We start from the raw sequence: 14767 nt of genomic DNA, 5'->3' as shown, positions 1-14767 counted from the left end.
CATGTCTTCACCATGTCCACCCGCAGCCCCTGGTAACTAGAGATCAACTTCCTGTCTCTGTAGATTTGCCTTTGTTGGACATTTGATGTATATGGACATATGCGACTGTGTTCTTTATGTCTCACTTCTTTCAGTCAGCCCTTGCAAGGTTCATCCGTGTGGTAGTATGCTTCAGTTATTTGTTCCTTTTTATGGTTAAATAATATTCCATTGTATGGAAGCATCGTATTTTGTTTTTCTATCATCGGTTGGGCCTTTGGGTTGTTTCTACTTTTTAGCTATTATGAGTAGTGACGCTGTGAATATTGGTGTACAAGCTTTTTTGATGTGTGGACATATGATTTTATTCTCTCGAGTATATGCCTAGGAGTAGAATTGTTGGGTTGTATGGTAACTTTATGTTTAACCAATTGAGAAAATTCTATCCTGTTTTCCAAAGTGGCTATGTCATTTTATATTCCCATCAACCATGTATGAGGATCCCACACACTCAACAATTTGTTATTATTGTCTGTCCCTATTCAAGCCATCTTAGTGGGTGTTAAGTGTTAGCTCATTGTGGTTTTGGTTTTCCTACTGACTACTGATCTTGAGTATCTTTGTATGTGCTTACTGATCAGTTACATATTTTCTGCAGAGAATTATCTATTTAAATTCTTTGCCCTTTAAAAACTGGGTTATTTGTTTTTAATTGTGGAGTTGTAAGAGTTCTTTATATATTCTGGGTATAAGTCCCTTCTCAGATATATATTTTTAAGTACTTTCTCCCATTATTTGAATTATTTCTTCACTTTCTTGTTGGTATCCTTTGAAACACAATGTTTGAAAATTTATAGTCCAATTTATTTATTTTTCTTTTGTCAATTGGGCTTTCGTTGTCATATCTAAGAAACTATTGCCTAATTTGAGTTCTCAAAGATTCATTCCTATGTTTTCTTATAACAGTTTTACAGTTTTTGCTCTTACATTTAGGTCTGATCCAATTTTCAGTTATTTTCAATATGGTGTGAAGTAAGGATCCACCTTCATTCTTTGGATGTGGATATCTTGTTTCCCAGTGTGATTTTTTAGAAAGATTATTCTTTTGCTGTTGAATTGTCTTGGCACCTTTGCTGCAAATCAACTGACTGAGAAAGCAATGGTTAATTTATGGTCTCTCAATTCTACTCTATTAATCTGTGTGTCTGTCTCATGCTTGAACCTCACCGAACCTTATTGTTTTGATTATTGTAGCTTGTAGTAAGATTTGGAATTGAAACCTGTAATCTTTCTAACTTTATTTTTCTTTTTGAAGATTGTTTTGCCTAATGTGGGTCTTTTTTTTTTTTTCTTTTTTCTTTTTCTTTTTTTGGGGGGGTACTGGGGGTTGAACTCAGGGGCATGTGACCACTGCACTACATCCCCAGCCCAATTTTGTATTTCATTTAGAGACAGGGTCTCACTTGGTTGTTTAGTGCCTCTCTTTTGCTGAGGGTGGCTTTGAACTTGCAATCCTCCTGCCTCAGCCTCCTGAGGTGCTAGGTTTACAGGTGTGCACCACCACATCTGATTGGGTCTCTCTTTTCTATATAAATTTTAGTGTCAGCTTGTCAATTTTTGCAGTAAAACCAGCTGAGATTCTAATAGTTATTGTTTTGAATCTGTAGATCAATTTAAGGAATATTGTCATCTTAATAATATTTATTTAAAATATATATTTTTAGTTGTTGATGGACCTTTATTTCATTTATTTATAGGAGATGCTGAGAATAAAACATCTGCCTCACACATGCTAGGGAAGTGCTCTACCACAGTGCTACAACCCCAGTCCCTAATTAAGTCTTATTGTCCATAAACATGGGATGTATTTTCATTTATTTAGGCCTGCTTTGATTTTTTTCAGTGTTTTACAGTTTTTAGTGTGCAAGCATTTTTCTTCTTTTGTTAAATTGATTCCTAAGTTTTGAAAATTCTTTTAGACACTACCTTAAGTGGAATTTTTTCTTAATTTAAGTTTCAGACTGCTCATTGCTAGGGTATAAAAATACAATTGATTTTTGCACATTTACCTTGTAACTTGCAATTTTAAGAAACTCATTTATTGGTTCTGATTGTGTATGTGTGTGTGTGTGTAACCTTTAGGATTTCCTAATATAGCATCATGCCATACATGAATACTTCTTCCTCCTCAATCAGGATGCTTGTGTTTCTTTCCCTTGCCTAACTGCCACAGCTAGAACAATGTTGACTAGGTGTGGCAAGAGTCACTGGTCTTGTACTTGGTTTTAGGGGAAAAATAATAGTCTTTCATTATTAAGTATGTTGCTAGCTGGGGGTTTATCATAGATGGTCATGATCATATTTCCTTCTATTCCTAGTTTGTTGGATTTTGTCAAATATTTTCTTTGTGTCCATTGTGGGTTTTTTTTTTTTTCACCCTTTCATGTATTTACTATGGTGTATTACTTGGATCATATGTTTACATGTTGAACAAAACTTGAATTTCTGGGATAAATATCTTGGTCATGGTACATGGCTGGATTTAGTTGTCAATGTTTTGTTCAGGAATGTTTTGCCTGTGTTTAAAAGGGATATTAACTTGTGTTTTTTTGTTTTTTTTTTTCCTTTTTTCTTTTTTTTGTCCTTGTGATGCTTTTGTTTGGTTTTGGTATCTGGGTGAGTCTAGTTCCATAGTAGTTATTCATATTGATATTTTGGAATATCAACTTTTGGTTTTGTTGACTTTCTCTAAATTTTTCTAATTCTCTATTTCATTACTTTGTATCCCAGGCTTTATTTTTTCCTTATTTCTGTTTGATTTCTCTTCTTTTTTATTATGTTAAAAGGTTGATTCTCAGTCAGGCATGGAAGTACACATCTGTAGTCTCAGGTATTCAGGAGACTGAGGTTGGAAGATCACAAGTTTGAGGACAGTCTCAGTAACTTAGCAAAACCCTGTCTTGAAATAAAATAAAAGTGAAATAGAATCGGGGTACAGTTCAGTGGTAGAGCACTTTCCTCGTATTATGAGAGCCCCTGGGTTTACTACCAAGTACTGAAAAAAAATAGTCAAGTTCTCTATTTGACATATTTCTTCTTTCTAAAAACAGGCTGATATATTGCTATTAGTTTTTCTATACATGCTGTTCAGCTGCATTACATAAGTTTTGGTATGTTGTATTTCCATTTTCATTAATTTGAGGTGTTTTTCTAATTTTTTTGAGTTTTTTTTGACCCCTTGATTATTTAGCAGTATGATGTTTAATTTCCACATATTTATGAATTCCTCAAATTTTCTTCTGTTACTACTTGTGAGCATACTTTGATTTCAAATTTATTGAGTTTTTTTTTTTTTTTTTTTTTTTTTTTTTTGGTACTGGGGATTAAACCCAGGGAAGGGCCACTCAACCACTGAACCACATCCCCAGCCATTTTTTGTATTTTATTTAGAGACAGGGTCTCACCGAGTTGCTCAGGGCCTCGATAAGTGGCTGAGGCTGGCTTTGAACTCGCGATCCTCCTGCCTCAGCCTCCTGAGTCAATGGGATTATAGGCATGAGCCACCATGCCTAGCTGAGATACATTTTATGTCCTTAAATATGGTCTATCCTGGAGAATGTTCCATGAGTCCCTGAGAAAACCGTGTATTCTGGTGTGAGTGTTCTATAGATATGTTAGGCCCAGTTGATTGAGAGTGTTGTTAAAAATCTTCTTTTTCTTTGTCGATCCACTGCTTAGTAGAAGTATCTATTACTGAAAGTAGGGTAATGAAGTCTCTATTATTATCAAACTGTGCATTTCTCCCTTCAATTCTGTCAGTGTTTGCTTAAGGTACTTTTGGACTCTGACGTTTCAGTGCATATATGTTTTATATGCTATTATATCTTCCTAAGGTATGGATCCTTTTATCATTACAAAATGTCATTCTTTGTAAACAGTTTTTGTATTGAAGTCTATTTTACTTATTTGTATACTCCCTTTTGGGTACTTTTCCCATGATAGCTCTTCCATCACAAGGACGTTTCTTCCCTCTCTCTGCTTCAGTGGCTTCCTGGCAGCCGTTCTGTGTCTTTGGTCCATCAGCCACCAGCACCTGATAAGGGCTCCCACCACAATTCAGGCTCCTGCCAGGTTTCTGAGCTTGGTAGTATTTATCATCTTCTTGTGGCCCTACAGCCTTAGGGATGGTGGAAACTTCGTGCTGTTACTAATCTCTGGCTAGAGGGAGGCCATTTCTTCTTTGGTCTCAGCTTTCTTTTTTTTGGTGGAGCCGGGAATTGAACCCAGAACTTTGGGCATGTAAGGTAAGCACTCTACCAACTGAGCTACATCCCCAGCCCCTCAGTTTAGTTTTTTTTTTTTTTTTTTTAAACTGGTTCCTTATGTAAAGTTCCCTCTGCTTGGGATGCCTAGAGTGACTCTCCTTTCCTTTGACTTTGATGGATACAAGGTGATTCCTGTTCCCAAAGACTTCAAGTTTTAGAAGTTAAGGTTGGAGTACACCTCTGTTGTCTGTAGTTCTGACCAAGAGCAAGCATGATACAAGGGTGTATCTCAAACAAAAAGAAAATCCAAGATTACATAGGGCTGTCATCTCCATACACACTTCAGCTCTTGGGAAAATTAAATGTGAGCATCTACTTTATGCCAGATGAATTTGGAAATGCTATAATTAGTTGTAAGCATTTCTATAGCGTCAGAAGATGGTCACATAAAGTCTTAGCTATTAACACAGCACTGTAGAGACACAGTCATTTGTCATATAAAATAAACTGTTAGGTAGATTTTTTTTTTTTTTTTTTTGGTACTGGGGATGAACCCAGGGGCACTTAACCACTGAGCCACATCCCCAGTCCTTTTTTGTATTTTATTTAGAGACAGGGTCTCACTGAGTTGCTTAGCGCCTCGCTAAATTGCTGAGGCTGGCTTTGAACTTGTGATCCTCCTGCCTCAGCCTCCCAAGTTGCTGGGATTTCAGGCATGTGCCAAGGGGCCTGGCTTGATCTATTGCTTTATAAAACCAATGGTTAAAAGCCTTTTATCACACAGAAAATTTTTCTTAATTTTCATTTTCCAGACTTCAGCAAGTATAATGAAGAGTAAATGAATTTTAAGACTGAATATTTCTATTTTTGGCCACTCTTTCTTTAAAGGTTTCAAAAACGTGCTCAAGTAAAAGTAAATCTTTTTAGTTAGAAAAAAGAAAGAAAGAAGAGAAGGAAAGAAACAGGGTTGGACAGATGATCAAGCAGGTGGATTAGCTTTCTTTTTCTCCGGGCTTATGAAGAACACTCAACGGGGACACACTGTGCCCAGCTCTTCACCTGTTCTCCGTGTGGCCTTGGAGAAGTTGCTTCTCCTCTTTGGACGTAGTTTTCTTAAGTGTGAGATGAGGTCATTAGATTACCCAGAAGGTACCTACGCATCAACTTCCTGAGACTCTGAAGTCCAGGACCTTCCCCCGCCCCCCCGCACCCTGCCCATTGCTCAGCTGTTCTCCATATTACAACTTCCCCAAATGGCTCTAGGAGAGGCCCTCACCAAATTTTCCCTCCAAACCAAAAGTTTTGTTTTTCTCATCACTGGCATTTGGATGTCAGCAGTCTCTCTTGAACTAGGTGGAAGGAACTCTTAAGAGGTTTCAAGTCAGTAAATGTTTTGGCAGGAAAGATCAGGGCAAGTTCAGTTTGGAACTATTCCAGAAGCTTTTTCCTGGACCCCCTTTCCATGTGTCAGATGCTTCTAGAATAAAAATGAGCTAATGCTAGAAGGCCTATTATCCAGTCCTGCCTTTCCTATAACTCACGAGGTGATCTTAGGCAAATCACTTTCTCTTTCTGATTCTTGGCTCCCCATCTGAAACGTAAAGGTTTGGATTTTGTTAGCTTCAGACTGGTCTCCCGACATAACCTTTGCTATCCATAAGAACTTTCTTCATTCCCCTTTTAGCATAGGCCCCCCACAGAAGGTCCCATATCAGGAGAGTCACAAATAGGACTGGACTTTGTGGCACATACACCACATTGCCAGGGGGAGAAAGTTCTGCTTCTGATTCTGATTTCCTTAGCAGCCTCTGCCTGGTGCTAAGTTGTCTTGTCCAATCCAGACCCTCTCCTTCTCTCAAGGTCCTTTCTGGTCCCTCCAATTCTAACTGTGTGGACGTGGTGCACTTTGTCCCCAGACGCTTCAGTTTCATTTTCTTAGCTGGTCTGTGAGCAAGGTGGTGGGGATCCCCGAGTGTTTCTCAGCACTGGCTGTGAGTGTCCCCTTCACACGTTAGCGTGCAGCTAGTGACATGGCAAGTCCGTTCTCTACGGGAGGGATAGTAGAGCAGGAACCCAGCATGACTTTCCAAATCTGATCTAATCTTTGAGGCCCAGGCATGCCCCACCTTCACTGAGCTCTTTCCTCTGAATTTTTCTTAGCACTTAACGTCAGGGACACCCACACTGGTCTACATAGCAAGGGCATGTGAACTTTTTTGTATTCTTAAATATTCTTGGGACTTCTTGAAAATGAGATTCTACTGTGCAGTTTTTTGGGTAGTCTTTGCCTTGCCCAGAACAGTGCTGACTTGAAAAACAGATTCTTTTATATAATATAGTACAGTTTAATCATTTGCTTGAGTTTTATGGACTGTGTCCTCTATCCTAGAAGGTTCTCTCTCATCTCATTTATTTTTTCCCCCACTTTTTAAAAATTGATGCATTATAGTGGTACCTATGGTGGGATTTGTTGTTATATATTGGTACATGCATACGATACACAACACAACAATATAATTTGGCCAAGGTCATTTCCCCAGCACTTCCCTCCTCCCTCCCCATTTTCCCACGCCCTGGTCCCTTTCTTCTACTGATCTCCCTTTGATTTTCATGAGATCCCCACCCCCCTATCTTTCTTTTCCTTTTTCCTCTTTAGCTCCAAATATGAGAAAACACATAAGACTCTTGACTTTCTGATTTTGGCTTATTTCGCTTAACATAATGTTCTCAAGTTCCATTCACTTTTCTGTAAATGACCTAATGTCATTCTTCTTTATGGGTGAATAAAACTCCATTATGTATATATACCACATTTTCTTTATCCATTCATCCATTGACGGACATCTGGGTTGGTCCCATAGTTTGGCTATTGTGAATTGTGTTGCTATGAACATAGGTATGCATGTATCACTGTAGTACGATGACTTTAATTCTTTTGGATAAATGCTGAGGAGTGGTATAGCTGGGTCACAGGATGGTTCCATATTTTGAGGAAACTCCATACTGATTTCCATAGTGGCTATCCTAATTTACAATACTACCAACAGTGTAATAGTCTTCCTTTATCTCTGCATCCTCTCCAGCATTTATTTGTATTCTTGATGACTGCCATTCAGACTGGTATGGGATGAAATCCCAGTGTAGTTTTGATTTTCATTTCTCTGATTGCTAATGATATTGAACATTTTTTCATATATTTGTTTACCACCTGCATTTCTTTTTTAGAAGTGTCTATTTATTTATTAATTGGGTTATTTGATTTTTTTTTGATGTCAAACTTTTTGATTTTTTTTTTTTTTTTTTGTACTGGGGATTGAACCCAGGGGTGCTTAATCACTGAGCCACATCCCCAGTCCTTTTTTTTTTTTTTTTTTTTTTTTAGTTAGTAATAGTAAGTTTATTTTTTTTTCAAGAAATTCAGGCACTTCATTGATATAGTTCATTGACAGAAAACTTATTTTAATTTCTTCTTCTATTACAATTGCAGGTGTAATCTGTCCTTGTATTTAATATAAAATATAAAATATGTTATACTTTGTTCATATTAATAAGCAATGCTTTTATAACAAAATATGAGACGTCAATAATATCAACATCTCCCTACCACAAACATATTGTGTGCCTTTCCACAGATACCCAGTCCTTTTAAAAATATTTTATTTAGAGACAGGGTCTTACTGAGTTACTTAGTTGCTGAGATTGCCTGAGCTGCTGGGATTACAGGTGTGTGCCACCACACCCGACTTTTTGAGTTCTTTATATATACTAGATATTAATCCTCTATCAGAATAGTAGCCAGAAAATATTTTCTTCCATTCTGTAAGTTCTTCTTGACATTCCTAATTGTTTTCTTTGCTGTGCAGAAGCTTTTTAATTTGATGCCATCCCATGTATTAATTCATAGTATTAATTCCTGAGTTTTAGGGTTACTACTAAGAAAGCCATTTCTTGTGCCTATATGCTGGAGTGTTGACCCTTTGTTTTCTTCTAAGAATTGTATAGTTTCTGGTCTGATTCCTAGGTCTTTGATTCATTTTGAGTTGAATTTTGTGCAGAGTGAGAGATAAGGATCTAGTTTCATTCTTCTATATATGGATACTCAGTTTTCCCAGTACCATTTGTTAAAAATGCTGTCTTTTTTTCTAATGTATATTTTGGGCACCCTCGTCAAGGATCAAATTACTGTAGATATGTGGGTTTATCTCAGTGTCTTCTATTCTGTATCATTGGTCTATGTGTCTGTTTTTATGCCAGTACCATGCAGTTTTTGTTACTATAGCTCTGTAGTATAATTTGAAGTCAGGTATTGTGATACCTCCAGCATTGCTTTTTTGGCTTAAAATTGCTTTGGGTGTTCTGGGTCTTTTATTTTTACAAACACATTTTTGGACTTTTTAAAATAGTTCTGTGAAGAATGTCATTGGTATTTTGATGGAGATTGTATTCAATCTGTATATCGCTTTTGGTAATATTGCCTTTTAAACAATATTAATTCTTCCTATCCATGAACATGGGAGATATTTTCATCTTCTTGTGTCTTCTTCAATTTCTTTCTTCAATGTTCTATAGTTTTAAAGATCTTTCACCACCTTGGTTAGATTATTCCTAGGTTATTTTTTCCCTTGAGATTATTGTGAATGGAATTGTTTTCCTGATTTCTTTCTCAGCAGATTCATCATTGGTATATAGGAAAGCAATTGGTATTTGTATGTTGATTTTGTAACTTGCTACTTTTCCAAATTTGTTTATTAACTCTAGTAGTCTTCTGGAGGAGTTTTTGGGATTGTATAGGTATAGGATCATATCATCTGCAGTGATAATTTACCTTCGTCCTTTCCTATTTTTCTTTTCTTTTCTTGCTTAATTGCCCTAGCTAGAATTTCTAGTACTATATTAAATAGGAGTAGTGAGAGTGCACAACCTTGTTTGTTCCTAAATAATAAAGGAAATGTTTTCAGTTTTTCCCCACTTACTACGAGGTTGTCTTTGTTTTTTTTCATATATATCCCTTATGATGTTGAGATATGTTCCTTCTAGCTCTAGTTTTTTTCAGTGTTTTTTTTTTTTTTTCATGAGTGGGTGCTGAATTTTGTTAAAGAACTTGTCTGCATTCATTGAGATAACTAAGTAATTTTTGCCCTTAATTCTATTTATGTGATGAATTACACTTATTGATTTGCATATATTAAACCATACTTGCATCTCTGGAGTAAAACAAACTTGGTCATGGTGTGTAATTTTTTTAATATATTGTTGAACACAATTTGCTAATTTTTTAAAAGTATTTTTGCACCTAAGTTTATTAGAGATATTTGGCTATGGTTTTATTTCCTTGATGTGTCCTTGTCTGTTCTTTTTTTTTTTTTTTTTTTTTTTCTTATCTGGTTTTGGCATGAGTGTGATACTAACTTCATAGAATGAATTTGGAAGTGTTTCATCCCTTTCATGGAATAGTTTGAGGAGTATTGGTGTAAGTTCTTTAAAGGTCTGGTAGAATTCAGCTGAAAATCCATCTGGTCCTGGTCTTTACTTTGTTGGAAGGCTTTTTATTACTGCTTCTATCTCATTGCTAGCAAATTGTTTGTTTAGGTTTTCTTTATCTTCTTGATTCACTTTTGGCAGATTGTATTTATCTAGAAATGTATCCATTTCTTCTAGGTTTTCCGATTTATTGGAGTATAAGCTTTCAAAATCATCCCTAATGATCTTCTGGATTTCTGAGATGTCTGTGGTGATTTCTCTTTTTTCATCTCTAAGTTTATTTGTTTTTTGCTCTTTTACTTTTAATTTGGTTAAGAGTTTATCAATCTTGATTATCTTTTCAAAGAACCAACTCTGTTTTATCAATCTTTTGTATTGTTGTTTTCTTCTCAATTTCATTGATTTCATCTCTGATCTTATTTCCTTCCTTCTACTGGTTTTGGAATTGGTTTGTTCTTCTTTTTCAAGGGCCTTGAGGTGCATCATTGTGTTGTTTATTTGGGTTCTTTTTGATTTTCTTATATAGGCACTCATAGCTTTTAGAACTGCCTTCATGGTGTCTCAGAGGTTTTGGTGTATTGAATCACTATTCTTATTTGAGTCTAAGAATTTTTAAATTTCTCCCTTGATTTCTTCTATCCCGCATTCATCAATCAAAAGAGTATTGTTTAATCTCCATGTGTTTATACAGTCTCTGTAGGGTTTTTTTTTTTTTGTGTGTTGATTTCTAACTTCATTCCATTATGATCTGATAAGATGCAAGGAATTACATTTTTTTTTTGCATTTGCTAAGAACTTCTTTGTGCCCTAATATGGTCCATTTTGGAGAATATTCCATGAGCTGCTGATAAGAAAGTGTATTCAGCAGCTGTTGGATGAAACATTCTATAGATGTCTGTTAAATCCATTTGATTTATACTATTTTTCATGTCCAAAGAGTCTATACCATGTTTATGTCTAGATGACCTATCTAATGATGAGAGAAGTGTATTGAAATCACCCAGTATTATTGTATTGGGGTTTTAATTTTAGTAGTGTCTCTTTTATGTAATTTATCACACTCATCCTGGGATATAAATATTTGTTATTGATAAATCTTCTTGTTGAGTTATTCCCTTTACCAATATGAGGTGACCTTCTTTGTCTTTTCCGATTAATTTTGCTTTGAAATCTGCTTTGTCAGATTATGAGAGTAGCTACTCCTTCTTGTTTTGGGGCTCCATTACATGGTATATCCATTTCCATCCTTTCACTTTCAGTCTGTGTTTGTCTTTGCCTGTAAATTTTGTCTCTTGCAGATAATATATAGTTGGGTCTTGTTTTTTAATCCATTCTGCCAGCCTATATATTTTAATTGGAGAATTGAGAATATTTACATTCAATATTATTATAGTGGGATGTTTATTAATTCCTGTCATTTTAATTTATTTATCATGTTTAATTTGATCCTGTTTCTCATATGTTTAGCTACTCTTCAAATGAAACTTATCAATTTGTGAACTCTGAGGTTTGTTTTTTGTTTTTTCTGTGTGGAGAATTTCTTTAATTAAGTCCTGTAGTGTTGGTTTAGTAGTCATGAATTCTTTTAGTTTCTTCTCATCTTGGAAGGTTTTTATTTTCCTTTTGATTTTGAAGGATTGCTTTCCTGGATATAGCAAATTTGACTGACAGTTATTTTCTTTTGGCACTTGGAATACATCATTCTAAACCCTCCTGGCTTTTAGAGTTTGTGCTGAGAAATCAGAAGCAATTCTTATTGACTTGCCTCTAAATGTGACCTGACATTTTTTTTTTCTTGAGGACTTTTAAAATTCTATCCTTGTTCTGTATGTTGGGTATAATTATAATGTGTCATGGATAGGTTCTTTTTTGATCTTGTCTATTCAGGGTTTTGAATATATCCTGTATCTGGATGTTCATCTCATTCTGAAGATTTGGAAAATTTTCTGTTACTATTTCCCTCAAGAGGTTATCCATTCCAAAAGCCTGCATGTCACAACCCTCCTCAAAACCAATGATCCTTAAATTTGGTCTCTTAATGTCGGCCCAGAGTTTTTGTATATTCTTCTGATCATGGTTCCTTTTTTTTTTTTTTTTTTTCTTTGCTGTCTGAAAGTTTAAGGTTGACCATTTTGTCTTTCAACTCTGAGATTCTGTCTTCAGCTTGGTCTACTTTATTGGAGAGACTTTCAACTGACCATTTTATTTGATTTATTGTGTCTTTCATTTCTGAGATTTCTGTTCTTTTTTCAATATTTCTATCTCCTTACTGAATTTCTTATTCACATCCTGTACTGATTTTCTTAATTAATTCAGTTGTTTTTCTGTGTTCTCTTGGAACACATTGATCGTCTTTATAATCTTTCTTTTGAATTCTTTCTCTGATATTTCATCCACTTTAATTTTGGGTGATCTGTTGCTGGTGAATTATGAGCTTGAGGAGTCATCGTGTTAGCTTATTTCTTGTATTTCTGTGTTGGGTTTTATTCATAAGTTGGGAGAGATTTCTTTTCCAGTCTTATGTGTGGACTTTTTTAGGGAAATTTCTTCACTTGCCAAAGTGTTCTAGATTGATCTAGATTGAGAACCCTTCATAGGTGTGGTATCCACAGGCTTTGTGTTAATTCTTTCTGTTTTTGCTATAGTAGTGAATGTCCATAAGTGGAACTTGGGAGCTTGCCCCTAGCTGTTACTACTTGGGATCTGTTCACTAGTTTGTGTTTTTTTTTTTTTTTAATCTCTTCTATTCTTTGTATTAAAGTATAGCTGACGATTAAGTATCATTAATTTGTGTGTGGAGCAAGGTGCATTGTCTTTTGTTTGAGTTTAGTTCAGCAGCAGAGTTTCTACTCTGTGAATTTGTAATGCTCCTGTAGGTTTCCAGAACCTCACAGAATAGGGGGAAATAAACAATGGCAACATCCAAAGCAAACAATATACAGTAATAAAATAGATACCTGGTTCCTATTGTGACATCTACAATGTTAATCGCCACAAAACCCAGAAATGATGGGGCCAGCAATTGACAACAGCCAAAACAATAAGTAACCATAAACTGGATATGGCATTAAAGCAAACAACAGGTGTCAACAATGCATCTACAGCAGTAACAATTGCAATGGCATTAATGGTGGGGGCAGGATGTATACAAACCTGTTAGTTCTAAAAGATGGTAAGAATAATACAGTTAACTAAGAGAAAAGAAAATGTGATACAAAGGTAGAAAATAGTTTACAATTTCAAAAAGTGATCAGAGAAAATTGAGAAGAGATGTAGCAGATGATAGTTATAAGGAAGGAGGAGAAAAAACAGAGGTAACAAAGGTAGAGAGAAAGAGAATAGAATTTGGTTGTTAGCAGGAGAAGAAAAGAGAGAAATGGAAACAAGGGAAAAAAACAAATGAAAATAATACAAAACAAAAACAAAATTATACCAACTGGAAACCCTAACTCTCAAAAGACAAATCAAGGAAAAATAACTACATTAAAAAAATTATAAGTGAGAAAAAAAGATGGAACATATATGTATATGTATACATGTCCATGAACTAATTAGCACAGCAAACACACACATACACACACAAAAAAAAAGGAAAGAAAAGAAAAAAAAGATTCTTAACGAAAATGATGAAATCGCCTACACTGAGTGATCAAAATAGTTGTTGAGAATAGATGGTCATTGTCTATATCCAACTGTCTTTCTTTCTGTTTCTTCTTCAGTTATGCACTGAGAGCCAGAGCAAGGTCTGGGGATTGTTAACCCCTTCCTTTTTTTTTTTATGTTGCTCTCTGGGCTGTCAGTTGGAGCGGCCTAAGACTGAAGCTGGTTAAAAAAAAAATCTCAGCTTCCCTTCTCACCACTATGAGGTAGGATGGGCTAGGAGGTACTGTCTGTTGGAGTTTTGTCTACACAGACCAGATTGATGCACTGCCAGGTGGGGCTGCTATGAAGTTCTCTGAGTTTTTAGGTTTAATCAAGGCTCAGGGCTTTGTTGTGTGGTGTCTGCTCTGGAGAGATTAGATCATGACTAGGGTCAGACTATTGCTGGATTGCTATTGGGAGTTTGGATCTCAGGATCCTCCAGGAATTCCACTCATGAGGCAGAGGAGCCAATCCTCCACACGGTCTGCTGTCTAGGAACACACTCTTCCCAGACAGTCCCTGAGTGTATTCACACCTGCTGGTTCAGGTTCCCAACCTGCTCCAGCTGGTCACATGAGCTGTCAGACTCAAAGAAGGAGTAAGCTGGGCTCCCCTTTACTTTTCCAACTTGAATTCCCTGGGCAAAATATTTTCTCTGCCACTTTCTGCTAGGTATACCCTCTGCCATGTAGTAGGCACTGGCCAAGACAACGTGTGGTGTTTGCTGTGATCTCCCAGCTTCTGCAGCTGCTGCAGCATGGCCACCTCAAGATGGCTACCACATCAGCTCTCTGCAGCCCATTGAGAAACACAGGGTACTTTTCAAGCACCAGTGTACAGTATAGCCTCTGGATCCGCTAAGTGTAGGCTGCTTTTCTGATCTCAAATGTGGCCTCTGGATCCGCTAAGTGTAGGTTGCTTTTCTGATCTCAAATGTGGCCTCTGGATCCGCTAAGTGTAGGCTGCTTTTCTGATCTCAGGATTTTCCATACCAAACCTGTGTTTCTCGTGTGCTCTCCCTCCCTCTGTGCTGACCTAGCACTGTTGCCAGCGCTGCTGCAAATGGCTTGGCTCCAATGTAGTCTTTCTTCTTGGTTTAATGTACCCAAGTTTCTGAGTCTCTAAGACACTCTGACTGTCCGATATTGAGTTTTAGAGAAATCCCTCTTTCATCTACCTTGTTGCGAAGCGGTATTCCTGCTGCTCGATTCCCAAGCCATGGAGTGACTAGGAATGTAGCCTTCCTCTAGTCCGCTATCTTGAATCCTCTTGTCCCTCTTATTAAGAGCATGTGTTCCACCCTTAAAGGCAAGAGACTTGGAGCCAGATCCTTGAGATTTTAGCTTTGTCTTCTGGGGAATCTAAAAAGTTGAAGCAAGAACTCTAGAAGTGAAGCCTCT

This window comes from Sciurus carolinensis, chromosome 3 (assembly GCF_902686445.1).
Source record: "Sciurus carolinensis chromosome 3, mSciCar1.2, whole genome shotgun sequence".
Lineage (NCBI taxonomy): Eukaryota > Metazoa > Chordata > Mammalia > Rodentia > Sciuridae > Sciurus > Sciurus carolinensis.
This window is presented reverse-complemented; position numbering follows the sequence as displayed.